Source organism: Mytilus trossulus, chromosome 3, assembly GCF_036588685.1.
Source record: "Mytilus trossulus isolate FHL-02 chromosome 3, PNRI_Mtr1.1.1.hap1, whole genome shotgun sequence".
NCBI classification, from domain to species: domain Eukaryota; kingdom Metazoa; phylum Mollusca; class Bivalvia; order Mytilida; family Mytilidae; genus Mytilus; species Mytilus trossulus.
Genome location: NC_086375.1, coordinates 73,938,301 through 73,956,588, shown reverse-complemented (window position 1 = coordinate 73,956,588; position 18,288 = coordinate 73,938,301). Strand labels below are relative to the sequence as shown.

Sequence of the window (18,288 nt, the reverse complement as noted above, 5' to 3'; positions counted from 1 at the left end):
AAAGAAATTTTGCCGTTTTTGGTTATCTTGAATACTATTATAGATAGCGATAAACTGTAAACAGCAATAATGTTCAGCAAAGTAAGATCTACAAATAAGTCAACATGACCTAAATGGTCAATTGACCCCTTAAGGAGTTATTGCCCTTTATAGTCAATTTTTAACATTTTTCATTAATTTGGTAAATTTATGTAAATTTTTACCAAATATAGTTCTCTGTTACTAATGGGCAAAGTTCATGATAGATATAATTGTAAGAAGCAAAATCGTTCAGTAAAGTAAGAACTTCAAACACATCACCATCACCAAAATACAATTTTGTCATGAATCCATTTGTGTCCTTTGTTTAATATGCACATAGACCAAGGTGAGCGACACAGGCTCTTTAGAGCCTCTAGTTTTTTATTATTATTGGTATCAGATCAATGTCATGGATAAGTATTCTAATTTTTTCGAATTCTGCATTTTGTAAGAATTATTAATATGATATAAATAAACATAACTTTTAACTTCATCCCATTTCATTTTAGGAAAAATAAAGTCGACAATAACCTTCACTGGTATAGAGAATGCTCAAGAAAAAGCTGATCTCCTTAATTCTAGGGGAACTGATTTAAGCACGGAGTCGGTTGAGTTTAAATATGCTGAAAAAGGCAGTCTAGTTTTATATGTGGAAATTGATATTGCTTTGCTGCAAGATAATCGTTTGCTGAACAGAGAAATGGAAAGTTTCATTCAGCGTGTATTTGCGGTTGCTGATTTGCAATGCTTTTCACAGAAACAGTGTGATGTTTTCTTTTCCATACTAGAAGGTATGCTTAGGTTCTCAATTTCAATAACAAGAGAGAAATAAAAAAATGTCATGTGTAAATTGAGACATTTATTGATACAGCATTTATTCATTCATTTTATGTTTTTCATATTGCAGATAAGGAATATTCTATTTTGAGTATTATGATTTATGGTACTAGAATGGTAAATAAAAAAATGTACATCTACAAGCGTCATATTTGTCTAATTTAGAAAACTTGAAATACATTTGCTACTCGTGATAATTAAAATGAATAAAGAATTGGCAATTTCATTTGTCATACCCTTAAATGCAAATTACATCCAATCATCATTGGCCGGCACTCGAGTTTAAATCAATCATGCATAAATATCGGATTTTCCTTATCTTCTGTTCTTAATAATCAATCTTCTGTCAATAATCTCATGCTTGCTTTAAAAAATGCCATTTTATTTTATTTTCATAGCAATGCATCATATACATGTACTGTTGAAATCCCGGTAATGGAAGCAAAATGAGCTCTTTGTACATTTTTTCTAGCTAACTTTATGTTTGTTTGCAGATTTTAAAATTTAAAAGTGTTGTCCAATATTTTTACCCGTTTTTCATATTTAATTGTATTACATGCCATGCCAAATATTGTCTTGTTTTGTCACCGTCGTAAGCTTGAAAATATTCTGGATTTGCTTTTATTTTTATCGGTAAAGAAAAAATGAATATGTCACAGCCAAACTGTCTTTTTCGAGTACAGTTATCACTGTGAATATATCTTCGATTATATAAAAATAGTCTTTTAGAGTATAGAAAACTGTGTGAACGGTAGGAAATATTCAAGTTAGAATATTTTGAAAAGCGTGGTGATAGGAATTGTTAAAAAAAAAAGGTTAGCTGAAGTATGCTTAACGTTGCACGTGCATGTCGTTAATACTGCCGGAAATTTTATAAATAGTTTGGGGGATGTTTTCATATTTGATTGCCTACAACCGTCACATGATTCGCAATAGAGTTCACTGTGGCATTTTGTTACTAGCCTTATAACATTCGTCGCATTGGTTCTAACTGGATCAGAGTTCAACGATATATCGTTGCACTATGATAAATCTATATAATTGTACCCTTTACAATTACAGAAAATTTGGATTCATCATCAGATGAAGACAGTTCAAGTCTTGATGAACCATGCAGTAGTAGAGCAGATCTTGTTTTAAATGTTGAAATTAGAAAAGATGCTTTTGTTACTGAAGAATCATTGTCTCATAGTATTCATAACTTCCTGGGGAAAGCTATTTCAGGGATAAATGGCCAACCAGTAACACAAAAACAAGAAATGACGGCTGTTATAGGAGTACAAGATTCAGGTATTTATTCAATGATCAGTTGTAATGTATACCCGTTTTTTAGCTCACCTGGCCCGAAGGGCCAAGTGAGCTTTTCTCATCACTTGGCGTCCGGCGTCCGGCGTCCGTCGTCGTCCGTCGTCGTCCGTCGTCGTCCGTCGTCGTCGTCGTCCGTCGTCGTTAACTTTTACAAAAATCTTCTCATCTGAAACTACTGAGCCAAATCAAACCAAACTTGGCCACAATCATCATTGGGGTATCTAGTTTAAAAAATGTGTGGCGTGACCCGGTCAACCAACCAAGATGGCCGCCACGGCTAAAAATAGAACATAGGGGTAAAATGCAGTTTTTGGCTTATAACTCAAAAACCAAAGCATTTAGAGCAAATCTGACATGGGTAAAAAATGTTTATCAGGTCAAGATCTATCTGCCCTGAAATTTTCAGATGAATCGGTCAATCGTATGTTGGGTTGCTGCCCCTGAATTGGTAATTTTGAAGAAATTTTGCTGTTTTTGGTTATTATCTTGAATATTATTATAGTTAGAGATAAACTGTAAACAGCAATAATGTTCAGCAAAGTAAGATCTACAAGTAAGTCAACATGACCAAAATGGTCAGTTGACCCGTTTAGGAGTTATTGCCCTTTATAGTCAATTTTTAACCATTTTTCGTTAATTAAAGTAATCTTTTACAAAAATCTTCTCCTCTGAAACTACTAGGCCAAATTAATCCAAACTTGGCCACAATCATCTTTGGGGTATCTAGTTTAAAAAATGTGTGGCGTGACCTGGTCAACCAACCAAGATGGCCGCCACGGCTAAAAATAGAACAAAGGGGTAAAATGCAGTTTTTGGCTTATAACTCAAAAACCAAAGCATTTTGAGGAAATCTGACATGGGATAAAAATGTTTATCAGGTCAAGATCTATCTGCCCTAAAATTTTCAGATGAATCGGTCAATCGGTTGTTGGGTTGCTGCCCCTGAATTGGTAATTTTGAGGAAATTTTGCTGTTTTTGGTTATTATCTTGAATATTATTATAGATAGAGATAAACTGTAAACAGCAATAATGTTCAACAAAGTAAGATCTACAAATAAATCAACATGACCAAAATGGTCAGTTGACCCGTTTAGGAGTTATTGCCCTTTATAGTAAATTTTTAACCATTTTTCGTAAATTAAAGTAATCTTTTACAAAAATCTTCTCCTCTGAAACTACTTGGCCAAATTAATCCAAACTTGGCCACAATCATCTTTGGGGTATCTAGTTTAAAAAATGTGTGGCGTGACCTGGTCAACCAACCAAGATGGTCGCCACCGCTAAAAATAGAACATAGGGGTAAAATGCAGTTTTTGGCTTATAACTCAAAAACCAAAGCATTTTGAGGAAATCTGACATGGGGATAAAAATGTTTATCAGGTCAAGAACTATCTGCCCTGAAATTTTCAGATGAATCGGTCAATCGGTTGTTGGGTTGCTGCCCCTGAATTGGTAATTTTGAGGAAATTTTGCTGTTTTTGGTTATTATCTTGAATATTATTATAGATAGAGATAAACTGTAAACAGCAATAATGTTCAACAAAGTAAGATCTACAAATAAATCAACATGACCAAAATGGTCAGTTGACCCGTTTAGGAGTTATTGCCCTTTATAGTCAATTTTTAACCATTTTTCGTAAATTAAAGTAATCTTTTACAAAAATCTTCTCCTCTGAAACTACTTGGCCAAATTAATCCAAACTTGGCCACAATCATCTTTGGGGTATCTAGTTTAAAAAATGTGTGGCGTGACCTGGTCAACCAACCAAGATGGTCGCCACCGCTAAAAATAGAACATAGGGGTAAAATGCAGTTTTTGGCTTATAACTCAAAAACCAAAGCATTTTGAGGAAATCTGACATGGGGATAAAAATGTTTATCAGGTCAAGAACTATCTGCCCTGAAATTTTCAGATGAATCGGTCAATCGGTTGTTGGGTTGCTGCCCCTGAATTGGTAATTTTGAGGAAATTTTGCTGTTTTTGGTTATTATCTTGAATATTATTATAGATAGAGATAAATTGTAAACAGCAATAATGTTCAGCAAAGTAAGATCTACAAATAAGTCAAATGACCAAAATGGTCAGTTGATCCCTTTAGGAGTTATTGCCCTTTATAGTCAATCTTTAACCATTTTTCATAAATCTAAGTAATCTTTTACAAAATCTCCACTGAAACTACTAGGCCACAATCATCTTTGGGGTATCTAGTTTGAAAAATGTGTCCGATGACCTGGCCATTCAACCAAGATGGCCGCCACGGCTAAAAATAGAACATAGGGGTAAAATGCAGTTTTTTGCTTATAACTATGAAACCAAAGCATCTAGAGCAAATCTGACAAGAAGTTAAATTGTTAATCAAGTCAATATCTATCTGCCCTGAATTTTTCAGATGAATTGGACAACTGGTTGTTGGGTTGCTGCCCTCCAATTGGTAATTTTTAAAGAAATTTTGCCGTTTTTGGTTATCTTGAATACTATTATAGATAGCGATAAACTGTAAACAGCAATAATGTTCAGCAAAGTAAGATCTACAAATAAGTCAACATGACCTAAATGGTCAATTGACCCCTTAAGGAGTTATTGTCCTTTATAGTCAATTTTTAACAATTTTCATTAATTTGGTAAATTTATGTAAATTTTTACCAAATATAGTTCTCTGTTACTAATGGGCAAAGTTCATGAGAGATATAATTGTAAGAAGCAAAATCGTTCAGTAAAGTAAGAACTTCAAACACATCACCATCACCAAAATACAATTTTGTCATGAATCCATTTGTGTCCTTTGTTTAATATGCACATAGACCAAGGTGAGCGACACAGGCTCTTTAGAGCCTCTAGTTTGTATTGTACTAGTTTGTGATAATTAAAAAATAAGACAGATTCAGAGCATTTAAGTCTTTGGAAGTACAGCCTTTAAACAATAGTTCTGCTACTTTTCATTGTTGAAGTTCCTGAGAAGAAACGTTTTGAACAATGTTGTTTGATGTATTGGCAATAAAACTTAAAACTAAAGAGATGATGTTATTACTCCACTTTGTACCACTTACATTTGAAAAAACATAAAGCACTATGATTATCAAATAACACCCTAAAGTTGTACACATGACATTACTTTGGTAGATAACATCATTCATATCTTTCTATTGTGTCTTACATATTTTTGTAAGGGCTTCCTCTTTCTATCATTAAATGCAAAAGTACAAACGTTGCCAATTTTGCCTTATTTACAGAGTTGTCGTTGACATGAAGATGTATGCCAATCCCCTTCCCCAAAGATATTTATCTATCAAATATCATATACTTAGAAGTTAATGTATGTGAAAAGTCACTTTTGGAAAAAGTATTCGGCTCATAATTGAAACTATGAAAAGCTTACCATGTGTATGCAGTCACTGTTATAGCATAACTGACATTCATAAATTGAGGTTTCCAGGTTATAGTGTGTATCATCCTTTTCGTTTAGCAAAAGAACTGACATAATTTTGGAACGTTGCAAAATTACTATTTGTGCAATTTAAAGGGGCAAAAGTAATGGCTCTACACATTTTCATCTTTACTTCGGGCATTGTTCTACAATTCTTGACTCTTGTATTGTTTATTATGTTGATATTTTAAGTCTTTTCGGAGAACATACCTAAATAAAGGCAATAGTAGTAAACCGCTGTTCAAAAGTCATTAATCGATTCATCGAAAACAAATCCGGGTCGAAAACAGAAACCTTAGGGTGTAAAAATCTGAAAAAAAACGTTCCCCTTTTAGTCATTGTCAACACTAAAAAGTAAACTGCACAACTTTTACATTATGACTCCCTAGCGAATAAGCGCCACCTTTTTTATATATTTTTTGTTATGTTTGCGTTATAACGTAAACCAATGCAAAATAACGCAAACCTTTACGAAATAACGCATTGTTTTACGCTAAAATATAAATTTGTTTTATGTTACTTTTTATTTATGTTCCAAGGGAAACAGGTGTAATTATTATCCGGGCCTTTTATAGCTGACTATGCGGTATGGGCTTTGCTCATTGTTGAAGGCCGTACGGTGACCTATAGTTGTTAATGTTTGTGTCATTTTGGTCTTTTGTGGATAGTTGTCTCATTGGCAATCATACCACATCTTTTTTATATGTAATAAGTGGAGGAGGCTGCATGTATTAAAAATTGCCACACTTTGTACGTATTGCAAAGTATGATTCTAGAGTATTTACCCCGCGACATTCTGTATGTATGCGCCTGTCCCAAGTCAGGAGCCTGTAATTCAGTTGTTGTCGTTTGTTTATGTGCCAAAAAAAGAAGATGTGGTATGATTACCAATGAGACAACTCTCCACGAGAGACCATAATAACACAGAAATTAACAAATATAGGTAACCGTACGGCCCTCAACAATGAGCAAAGCCCATACCACATAGTCAGCTATAAAAGACCCCGAAATGACAATGTAAAACAATTCAAACGAGACAACTAACAGCCTAATTTATGAAAAAATGAACAAAAAACAAATATGCAACACCTTAACAAACGATAACCACTGAATTACAGGCTCCTGACTTTGGACAGGCACATACATACAGAATGTAGCGGGGTTAAACATGTTAGTGGGATCCCAACCCTCCCCTTACCTATGACAGTGGTATAACAGTAAAGCATAAGAATGAACTATAAAAATCAGTTGAAAATGGTGTTACTCATCATATTTGTTTTTCGTTCATTTTTGTAAATACATTAAGCCGTTTGTTTTTTTCGTTTGAATTGTTTTACATTGCCATTTCGGGGCCTTTTATAGCTGACTATGCGATATGGGATTTGCTCATTTTATGAAAACTTAATAGATTAACAAATATTGATTAATAATCCCCATAGAACCAATATTGTAAAAATGCATTAGAAAATCTCCTTAAAGAATTCATAGACGAGATTTTGAAGTTCAGTAACAATGATGGTAAGTCAATGATTGTTGGTTGTAATGAATGTAATATTTTTTTCTTTTTCTTCACAGATACAGCCAAAATTTTGAAAAGATATTCTGATAGTGAAATATACAAGGTAATTATTTCTTTATTTGCCCTTTTAGCGCCAAGGCTATATGTTCAGGATTGATATTTGAGAAGGTAGAATTTCAAGAGCCCCAGACAGAAGAACCGCTGTTTTTTTCAAGACGAACATAGAGATGGTTTGGTTAAACATTTTAATTTTAATTCCAATATTCTCTAACTACAAGACGTAATCAAACGCCTCAATTTTTTATAACTTGCACAAATGACTTGGGCGTCCTTGTGAAGATTAAGGTTTATACGTTTTGGAAAATGCCACGGCAAAGAGTGTAAACAAGATATATTCTATTATCTCACCTCAGATAAAATTTCATTGATAAATTGACGCAGAATAAAATAAAAACGCGAAATTGCTGCACTGACACGTAGTATTTTGATCAAAACACACGTAGTACAATGACATTTGTCTTTTTGTTTTAATCAAGACTTTAAGGCCGAGCTGGTGTCCGAGCTGACGAGTCAGTCAATATAAAGGCCGTGCCATTTAAGTCGAATTAACTGTTTACAGAACTTTGATTTCTTAATCGAACAAATAATGATGTGTTACCCCAGGAAAATAATACGTGTAGTATACCTATGCTAATAAAACACAATTATGCTACAATATAAATATAATAAGAAAATTCTGACCGTTTATCAAATTAATAATCTAGTACGTCGGTTGCTATTAATGTTTAGTGGACCGTGAAAATGGGATAAAATTTCTTTTTTCAATTTGACATTAAAATAAGAAAGATCATATCATAGAGAACATGTGTACTGATTGGACTTCAACTTCATCAAAAACTACCTCGACCAAAAACTTTAACCTGAACAGACGAACAGATGGACGGACGAACGAACAGACGGATGGACGGAAGAACGAACGAACGGACAAATGAACGGACGGATGAACGAACGGACGCACATACCAGAAAACATAATGCAATAAATGGGGCATAATAACAAAAAGCGATAAAAGTAAACTTCAATATATTAAGCAAACCAAAAAAGCTAAAAAGGCTCCATGCGGTATGAAAGCCGTACATATAAAATAGCAACAAACTTAGATACGAAAATTACATTCTGAATTATCTAATTGGAATTTAATCACATCTGCTCATGATTGCATAGAATATATCTGTTTATATAGAATATATAAAGCTAAGAAAGAATAGATCTTCGAACTTAGAAAATATCAAACACATATGACTATGTTCACCATTTAACTATAAGGTAGTGAATACAATAAAAATAAATCGTCAGGATTCCGCTGAATCCAGTGTCTCCCAACTTTTGTTGTTTGTCGAAGGCTCAACAAAAATTGGGAAAAATATTATTAAAACTTTTCCTCTAGATACTATCTTTTGAATGAAGAGTCAGGTGGGCTTTTGATTTTGCCATTTGATTAGGGACTTTCCTCTTTAAAATTTCCTCGAAGTTCAGTATTTTTTTATTTTATTTTTTCTGTCAAAGTTTGGTAAAAGATTCAGGATGGTTTATGAATCTTATAAACGTTTTAAAAAACTTTAAATGCAGACTGTATGAAGTGTAAACTGGAAGAAAAACTAAGTCCATTTTAATGATATAAACCGAAAAACAGGAAATAAATTTTACAAAATTTCCTTCTAGGTACTTCTTATGTAGACGAAACGCGCGTCTGGCGTTTTAAATTATAATCCTGGTACATTTGATAACTATTGATCATAAACAAGCTTCTATCAGAGTTCGGTACAAATTCTCCATTCAATTTTAAAACGCGAAATCGAGAAATGGTGAAATGGAGAAATTGGGAAATCAGGAAATCAAGAAATCGAGAAATTGAGAAATCGGAAAATCGGAAAATAGGGAATTCGGGAATTTGGGAAATCCAATTTTCCGATTTCTCAATTTCTCGATTTCTCGATTTCCTGATTTCCCAATTTCTCCATTTCACCATTTCTCGATTTCGCGTTTTAAAATTGAATGGAGAAAACTCGAAAAGGTTAAATGACCGTATTCGACCACCATGATATACTGTTTATCCGTATTTTACTTATAAATTGACTTTTATGCCAGTTAACATTACATTCAATTAGTGGTTAAAGATTTAAATTTTAAATAACTTTCTTAAACTGTGCCGAATTTGTACCGAACTCTGACAGAAGCTTGATTATGATCAATAGTTATCAAATGCATACTAAATTTTAATCTCTTTTTTTCAGAAATGCAACACTGTATAAAAAGTATTGTAGTCTGCATTGGTTTTTTTTTAGTCACCACCATTTTAATTTTGTTTTATCTTATCAGCATAGTTTTAAATCAAGTAAATATTTGTTATGTATTTTACTAGTGTTTCTCACAGCTTTTTAAAGGGATAAGCTATGTTTTTACTAAAATGGAACCCTCAACAAATAGATGTGTATTCCTGTAAAAAAAAAAAAAGTAAAAGGTTGGTACCCCCTGTGAAAGTCACATTTATATTAATTTTTATTGTGATTTTTTATAACTTGTTTAAAAAAATAATCAATGTGTTCATATTATCACCATGGTCTACGTGATACATGCAATTGTCTGCGGTTGTGTTCTGTTCCATATTTTACTAGAAGAAAAAGCTAATCTTGACATAACATTATTGAATTACTTCGTTAAGTCTACATATGAGTGTAATTGCTCATATTTGTTATTCGTAGCAAAATAAATGCCAAGAGGTTCAATGCAGTGAGTTAATAGTATATTTTCTAATTATGATTTTCTGCAACCAAAAAGAGTACTTAGTGAAAACTATTTTAGTCTTCAAATCAAAATTCTGATGTACTGTTTGCTTGTATAAATCGCTACCATACACTGAGTATGCTGAGTATTGAACGCAGAGCCCCATGTAGATATTTCTATACTGAGTACTGATAGGTTTATTTTTTATTAAACTCAGTACAACAAATGCAACATTCTGCTTTTCGTAAATTAAAATATTTATAAATTGCTAATCACGCATCCAGCCCAGGCGCGTAGCTCCCTATACGCCAACACGCAGTTGCGTGCACATCGATTTGGCATGCAAAATAAAAATGATTGCAAAATAAAAATTTATAAATTAAATGTTTAAAGGAAACACATATGTTGTCACTTTTTTAATTGATGAAATGTCATTAAATAACGGCATTTGGTTTCAAAATAGAAGTTCTATTGGAGATCATGACAAAATCGGACAGTATTACTTGTATCTCATTTCAAGATTTGAATTTGTTATACTCAGTCTAAGACATGTAATTTCGGAGCACATTTTACAGAGTACGGTTGATCTGTTTGGAATGAGATGTACCAATCGGCATTAGATTTATCAGAACCCTTCGATATCGTTGAAAATATGACACGGCGATGTGTTCGACAGACTACCAGAGCCAATTACCCTGCAAACACGCCAAAACAGTATTGGAAAGTCTCGTTATCATTTGCGTTTATAGACCATATGATAATGGAACTGGAGAGTGTAGTCACGTCTGGTATTAACAGAAAATCGCTTCTTTGTGCCGTATCTGCTTCTTCGTGTTGTAGTAAAAATAACAGACTAACAAATGTCAACATTGTCTGAGACATACGAAACTGACCTGGTATGTAGTTCTGACGAATTCAATTGGGAGGTCGCTCGATGGCGAATACGTACGTTGCATGGTTTATAACATCTCGCAAGTGCTACCGTGGAGATCTATCGGTGTACTAGTCTGTTGAAATCAAATGTACGATCAACAATGCACAACTACTGGTTATCATCGCTAGCATTACTGCATATCCATCGGCGTTTCAGTGTAAATATTGACAAAGTAATAGATAAGTTCGTTTCTGCCTAGACCCGAAGAGCAGATTTTTGACAATTTTGAGTAAATTCTGTATCAGAAAAATGTGTAGTTTATGTTTTCAATTAACCATGATTTACTCTATTCAGAAGCTTTATTAATAGTTTTACATTCATAAATTGTTAATAAGTTCTATCTACATGTAGCTCCTCTTTCAACTGTCCTATAACCGAAAACCGAAAAAAAAACATTTTTCTGCGTAAAAGGGTCCCAAAAATTTTTCGCCTCGCTCCGCTCGGCGGTACTTGCTTGCACATTGTTTCTTTCTAGCTACGCCCCTGCAGCCTGTAGAGTATTTAAATGCAGTGCATCAAGATGATTTTTCTTCTTGCATAAATGTTTTATTAAACTTGTTGCATGACATGCACCTAGCTGTATCTCTATTATTATTTATCCATGTATTTGTTTCATGTCATATGTTATGAACCACTGTACATGTTGTATTGAATTACCTGAAGCAGAAAATAATACGATTGACGAACTTCCATTATGGTTTGAATATTACTTTCTGCAACGGAGGCCCACATAGTTATACCCGGGAATCCTGACTCGTTACTCGTAATGTAACAAAGTATTAGTTCGCTATTTATAAGTTCTTTTGTTCCCGAAATCGGTCAATACTCAAATTCAGTCATTTTTTTTCAGAACTTTTTTTTTACCATTCACCTTTAAGAATCACGTTTTCACTGATGTCTGTATCAAGAAATTGATCTCAAGTTTGTTCAATAAAATTTTTAATCAATACCAATAACGCAGTCAAGAAATATCAACCTGTTATCTCACGTTTTAAGCTACGATAGTTATAGTGTTCATTATTGTATAAATTTGTAAAAACTTAAACATACCAGTAAAAATTTCGCTGTAAGTCTTCATTATTTAGAAATAAAAGCCGGCACGTACATGTGTGTTTAAAATAGAGCTTTACAGCTGATATTTATTTTATTGTTTCATAGATATTAAATGTAATCTACTTCTTAAAAGAGCTGTAAGCTTTTAATCATTTTATTTTATTTCTACTCTATAAAATGAACATGTTTATTTTAAGCATTCTCATGGTGCAAAAGAAACTAACGTAAAAGAGGAAAGCGGAAATGATATATCTGGATCCCAAGTCAACACTTATGAGACCATTACAAATATTAAACAAAGTCAAGTACGGATAAGGTTAGTATTTGTTTACAGATGTCCCATCAGTTGCAGTCCAAACAAAATTGTTGTTTTTCAGCGATATAGACACAGATAGACGACTTCAAACTAGAATCTTGATATACTAGTATAGTCGTCTGATCTTAAGTCTTAAAGTCGAGCGCACCCTAAAAGGTGTACTTGATTTTGGCCATATTTATATTTGTTTTAACCAAATTGGCAATAACTACATTTATAAACTTTTGTTAATGAAATCAATGCTAGCACTGCATGCAATATTCCTATATCTATCAGTCATCAAATTTCCAAATATGAGAGTACAAGGATAAAGGCTGTGGATTTTCTATAAAAATCTTGATTTATTTGCCACAAAGTCCTCTTTTTCTTTTAAATGCAATGGAACAGTAAAAAAAAAATGCTTTGCATCAAGTTTCCCCTTGGAATATGTACAAAATGAGCTATCTCTATTAATCATTATATCTGTAGTTTTGATACAATTGAAGTTTAAAAAGTTCGTACAAAAATGGCTACAGAAGGGTACATAAACCTTAAAGGCTGTGGATTTTCTATAAAAATCTTGGTTTATTTGCCACAAAGTCCTCTTTTTCTATTAATTGCAATGCAACAGTAAATAATAATGATTTGTATCAAGGTTCTCCCTGGTATATGTTCACGGTAGGTATAGGGTCCGGCTAGGATCGTGGTTTTTCGAGTGATTTTGTCCATTTTTATCGAGTGTAGTTCGGGCTTTTTCGAGTGATAAAACATGCGATAAGTTCAATTAACATCGTAATTATCACAGTTTTTAACATTACTACCCATCTTATATTGAATACTATATATGTTTCGATCAACAAAGAAGCTCAATTTTCTTGTATTTAATAAATAAATGTTTGTTATTGTCCGGTTTTTTTCGAGAGCAACTGTGAATTCGTCCGGGTTTTTAGACAAATGGTCCGGGTTTTTTTTTTACAGAAAATTGAAGGTATTCTAGGCTTTAAAAAATGATTTTTTTTTCTAGTTTGTAGCTGTAATTAAGTGAAGGACAATATCACATACTCCCAATAAGTCATCAAAACATATCAAAATGAATCTTTTTTTCAATTTAATGCAAATAATCTGTTTGGAGAGCGTTAAACAACTATTTTCCGGTGTTTATTTAGAAATAACTTGATCCTTAACAAAACGGTGTCTAGAACATTATGCAGGGATCTCATATTAATGTTAACTTCATTTCATGCTACTTTTGATTTCACAGTTTATAATATTTCTTGTGGTGAACTCCGGAGATTAATAATAGAAACCTATTATTAAAAAAACATAAAAAACACACACATTTAATTCATCAATTTTTATTGCCATTAAACACAAAATTTGAATAAAATTTCAGATAAAATCAACAATGAAATTAATACATATAGTTCAGTAGCCTAAATATTATCCTTTAGCAATGATAAACAAAAACAAAATGTGTATATCATATGCTATCACCAGCTACTTTGTCAAGTGCTTCGAACGATACAAGGAACAACATTTTAATGTCTTGATTAATATTCATATTTTCTACTTTTTTACTTAAAGGAAGTTATCATGGTGTTTAGTTGCTGTATGACCAATTATTATATTTGTATAATCAGACTCCTCCTCACAGTTGTAGCATGTAGTCATTTTCGGTTTCCATTTCTTATACAATAAAATAAATAATACAAGATACAAGACAAATAGATCATGAAATATCTAAAATGTATACTCTTTTAAGAACATACACCCCATCTTATACAATATATTTGTGTACGTCTCAATTCGAATTGACTATGCTTATGTTCCGGACCATATGCGTATTTTCATATGGTCAAACTGTACGCGTATGGTAGGACCATATGATAGATATATGAAGATGTGGTATGAGTGCCGATGAGACAATTCTCAATCCAAATAAATTCATAAAGGTACATCATTATAGGCCAAGGTACGGCCTTCAACACGGGGTCTTGGCTCACACCGAACACTGTGACAAGCACTGAAGGACCCTTAGAATAACTAGTTCAAATATTCAAAGGGGAAAACTAACGGCTAAGGGGTGGGATGGGATAGAACAAAAAAATTAAACGAAAGATATAGTTATGTTATATACTTGGCGAAAAAAGTAACAGAGTGGCGAAAAATATATTGTTTTGGCGAAAAATATATTGTTTTGGCGAAAGAGGTGGCGAAAAAATAAGTGCCCAAGGGGAAACCCAATTTGGAACCATATAGGTATATCTACTCATATATGTTATGATGGTATGATACTAAACGCCTAACGGGTAGGATTGTGCCTGATATTCATATGATGAAGACAATCTTTCAATTAGTTTAACTGAAGTCTGGAGCTGGCATGACAGTTAACTGCTAGTAGTTTGTTGTCATTTTGTTTATTTTCTTTGCTTACATCTCCTGACATGAGACTCGGACTTCTCTTGAACTGAATTTTAATGTGCGTATTGTTATTCGTTTACTTTTTTACATTGGCCAGAGGTATAGGGGGAGGGTTGAGATCTCATAAACATGTTTAAACCTGCCGCATTTTTGCGCCTGTCCCAAGTCAGGAGCATCTGGCCTTTATAAGTCTTGTGTTTATTTTTAATTTTAGTTTCTTGTGTACTCTTTGGCGTTTAGTATGGCGTTCATTATCACTGAACTAGTATATATATTTGTTTAAGGGACAGCTGAAGGACGCCTCCGGTTGCAGGAATTTCTCGCTGCATTGAAGACCTGTTGATACCTTCTGCTGTTGTCAGTTCTATGGTCGGGTTGTTGTCTCTTTGACATGTTCAAACCATATATCTACCTCAGGCATAGATAACCTTACATGTAGCTGTATTTGGCAACACTCTTAGGAAATTTGGATCTCAATTGTCTTCAACTTCGTACTTTATTTGGCTTTTTAAAACTTTTTTGGATTCGAGCGTCACTGATGAGTCTTTTGTAGACGAAATGCGCGTCTGGCGTAAATATAAAATTTAGTCCTGGTATCTATGATGAGTTGCTTTGACACGTTCATCATTTCCATTCTCACTTTTATTAATTAGAAACGATTCTATAATACAATAAACTTATTTATAACAATGACGGTTACATGAAATGTATGAATTTTATAATTCAAAAGCTAACAGCACAATTTACAAGTTGAAACCCATTGTCTTTCAATTAATTAAAGTTGGGTGTACTAGTATATGTTGTCTGTCCGTCTCTAGTATCAATTATTAGACCCTTTATTATATCGATATTTTTGTCTGTTAGTAAAACAGTTGAACACTTGTTTAACAGTACATTAAGAAATTTTTGGAATTTATCTTCCAAGTCGACATTTTTCTGTTCAGTTATAGTCATCCCATGAGGTTCAAATACTTATAATACCGGAACACTCACATTAAATTGTTTTCATCACGGATATATACTGTTTGAGAAACATATACAAATGAAAAATTTCCTGATAAAAGTGTTGATACACCATGTGCCTTGAAACACTTAATTTGAGCCTTTATTTTATAGTTTTTAAACGTAAACACATAAGATTTTTAGCTATAAGAAATATTCATAATCACTCGATTAAAAAAGGACACACTCGAAAAAGCCTGGACTGTTCTCGTTTTCAATGGAATAACAATTGTTTTTGTGAAGTGTCTGTATATGTAAGGATATATAGATTCCATGTATGCATTTCCGTCGACATTGCATTGGTATATGTAAGAAAATAGCTTTATTTGGTATTTTAGAATAAAAGCATTTGAAGGCTAAATTTAACTTTTTAAACTAAAAGCAATGTCAGAATGATCCTAACTTTATATTTCAAATGCTAACATATCATTACAACCTTGTTTATCAAACTGAAGCTTCTATATCACGTCTTGTTAGAAAAGAAGTCTGTTTGTTTACATTTTTGATCATATTTACTCGAAAAAAAATGGTCACACTCGAAAAAGCCCGATCAAATCACTCGAAAAAACACGATCCTAGCCGGACACTATGCCTACCGTGATGTTCAAAAGGACCTGTCTCTGTTATTCATTATATCTGTAGTTTTGATACAATTGATGTTTGAAAAATTCGTATAAAAATGGCTACAGAAGGGTACATAAACCTTAACATCGGTAAAATAATATTGTCTTAATTCATGTTTGTCTGATGTTGTATATTGTAAACGCAATCCTATTAAACCGTTCACTCGAATGATTTTGTATCAAGAGTAGTACGACAATATGATGACAATTTGCAACTATTGTCTGAAAGTGATTAATTTATAAAATAAAGGATGGAAATTAACCAGTTGTCCCACGTTTGCCAATTTGATCTTCATAAAAACGAGTACATCGAGTAGTATTCGACATCTGGGGCTGGTAACAAGAAATTTTACTAAGAGAGGTCGCAAGTATTGAATTAAGGGGAAGATAAGAGAATCCTAAGATCATTCAAAGAGTGTAAATCAAAGCTCCCTCAGGTTGTTCGTAGATCGGTCTTATTTCCTCCTTAAAGTGGTATGGGTGTCTTCCTCCATTTTGGATGGTAAAAAGTAGAGAACCAAAGATCCAGATTTTCTATCAAGTTAGCACAATTTGATGCAGGAATACAGATTTTTAATGTGAATTTTCATTTAAAAGAACCAATTTATAAGAATATAACTTATAAATATTGATTATTTTTGTGTGTTTAACCAAAACAATTGGCATTTTAAGGGGAGGCAACTCTAAAACAGTGCGTTTTCTGAAGGATTCTACATGGAATTTTCCTATTTTGTATTTTAGCAGGAAAAAACGTACGGTGACCTTATCTCTTCTTTTGATATTCTCAAAGCATTGTATGAAAGCTATATTTTCTTTAAGTATTTAACAATTCTATCATTTTGTTTAATTTCACAAAATAGTGTTTTTTTCCTGTATAATCCATACAAAATGTGTCATTTTGTCACGTCCCGTAGCTTGAAAAATGCGCGGTGACCTATCATTTTCATTATATTTTTCAACATATATCAATAGATACTACATTTTGGCAAAGTATGAACAAATTCTATCATTTTTATTTTAGACTCCCATACCACCTTAGGTTTCATCGTAATAGTTTTCAGGTTACGAGTTCTTAATAATTTTCTGGTGTTTCCGTTTTAGGATCCTCGCAAAAAATTTAGAATTGCTTTAAACTGGGGTCACACGTCGATATTCAACCGTTTGGAACACAGGCGCTTGGGGATATGATACATTGTTTTAAAGTTTTTTCGGTTGATTAAAATATTCAAGTTTCTATGTTTATAATGCATATCTATCACTTCTGTGCATGTCTCACCTAGTTTCGAGTGATTTAAACGACTTAGTCAAAATACCAAATTTTACTATCCATACTAAGAAACAATTTTGGGGATACCTCTTTGGATATTCTTTTATATACAGATGATATTGTTTTATTATCTAAAAGCAAAGAGGGTCTACAAAAATCTCTTGATATTTTACATGAATATTGGCCTGGAAACTACAAGATAAAAAAAAATATGATATTCAGAGCTGCAATATGTAAGTTCTGTATAAGCGTATACTCTGTATGTAATTCTGGTCAAATTGAAAATGAAAACAATTTTCTTTTACATTGTGAAAAATACTCAACCAAAAGAGCTATATTTTACCGAAAAGTTTCAAATATAATCGTTGATCTTACAAAATTTCAAAAACATGACAATAATATAATATTTTTTATTAAATAATAATTCATACACAATCCTGAAATTGACTTCCTCTTTCATCTCAGACAGTTTGAACCTGCGTAAAGCAGAACAAACTCTATAAAATTTTCAATACATATGTATGTCCAATTCATAATCATTGTTTATAATATTACATATTAATATAGGGGCCAGCTGAAGGACGCCTCCGGGTGCGGGAATTTCTCGCTACATTGAAGACCTGTTGGTGACCTTCTGCTGTTGTTTTTTTTTATTTGGTCGGGTTGTTGTCTCTTTGACACATTCCCCATTTCCATTCTCAATTTTATAGTCATTATTTGCAATACTTATTATGTTTGACCAAATAGTATGTAATTGATATACCATGAGCCTTAATCATTTATTGTTGATGAGTTTGT

At 32.9% G+C, this 18,288-nt stretch overlaps 1 pseudogene; it reads left to right on the top strand.

Moving 5' to 3' along the window:
• The window catches only part of LOC134711027 (NFX1-type zinc finger-containing protein 1-like), a 29,020-nt pseudogene that overhangs the window by 4,401 nt on the left and 6,331 nt on the right, over window positions 1-18,288 (top strand).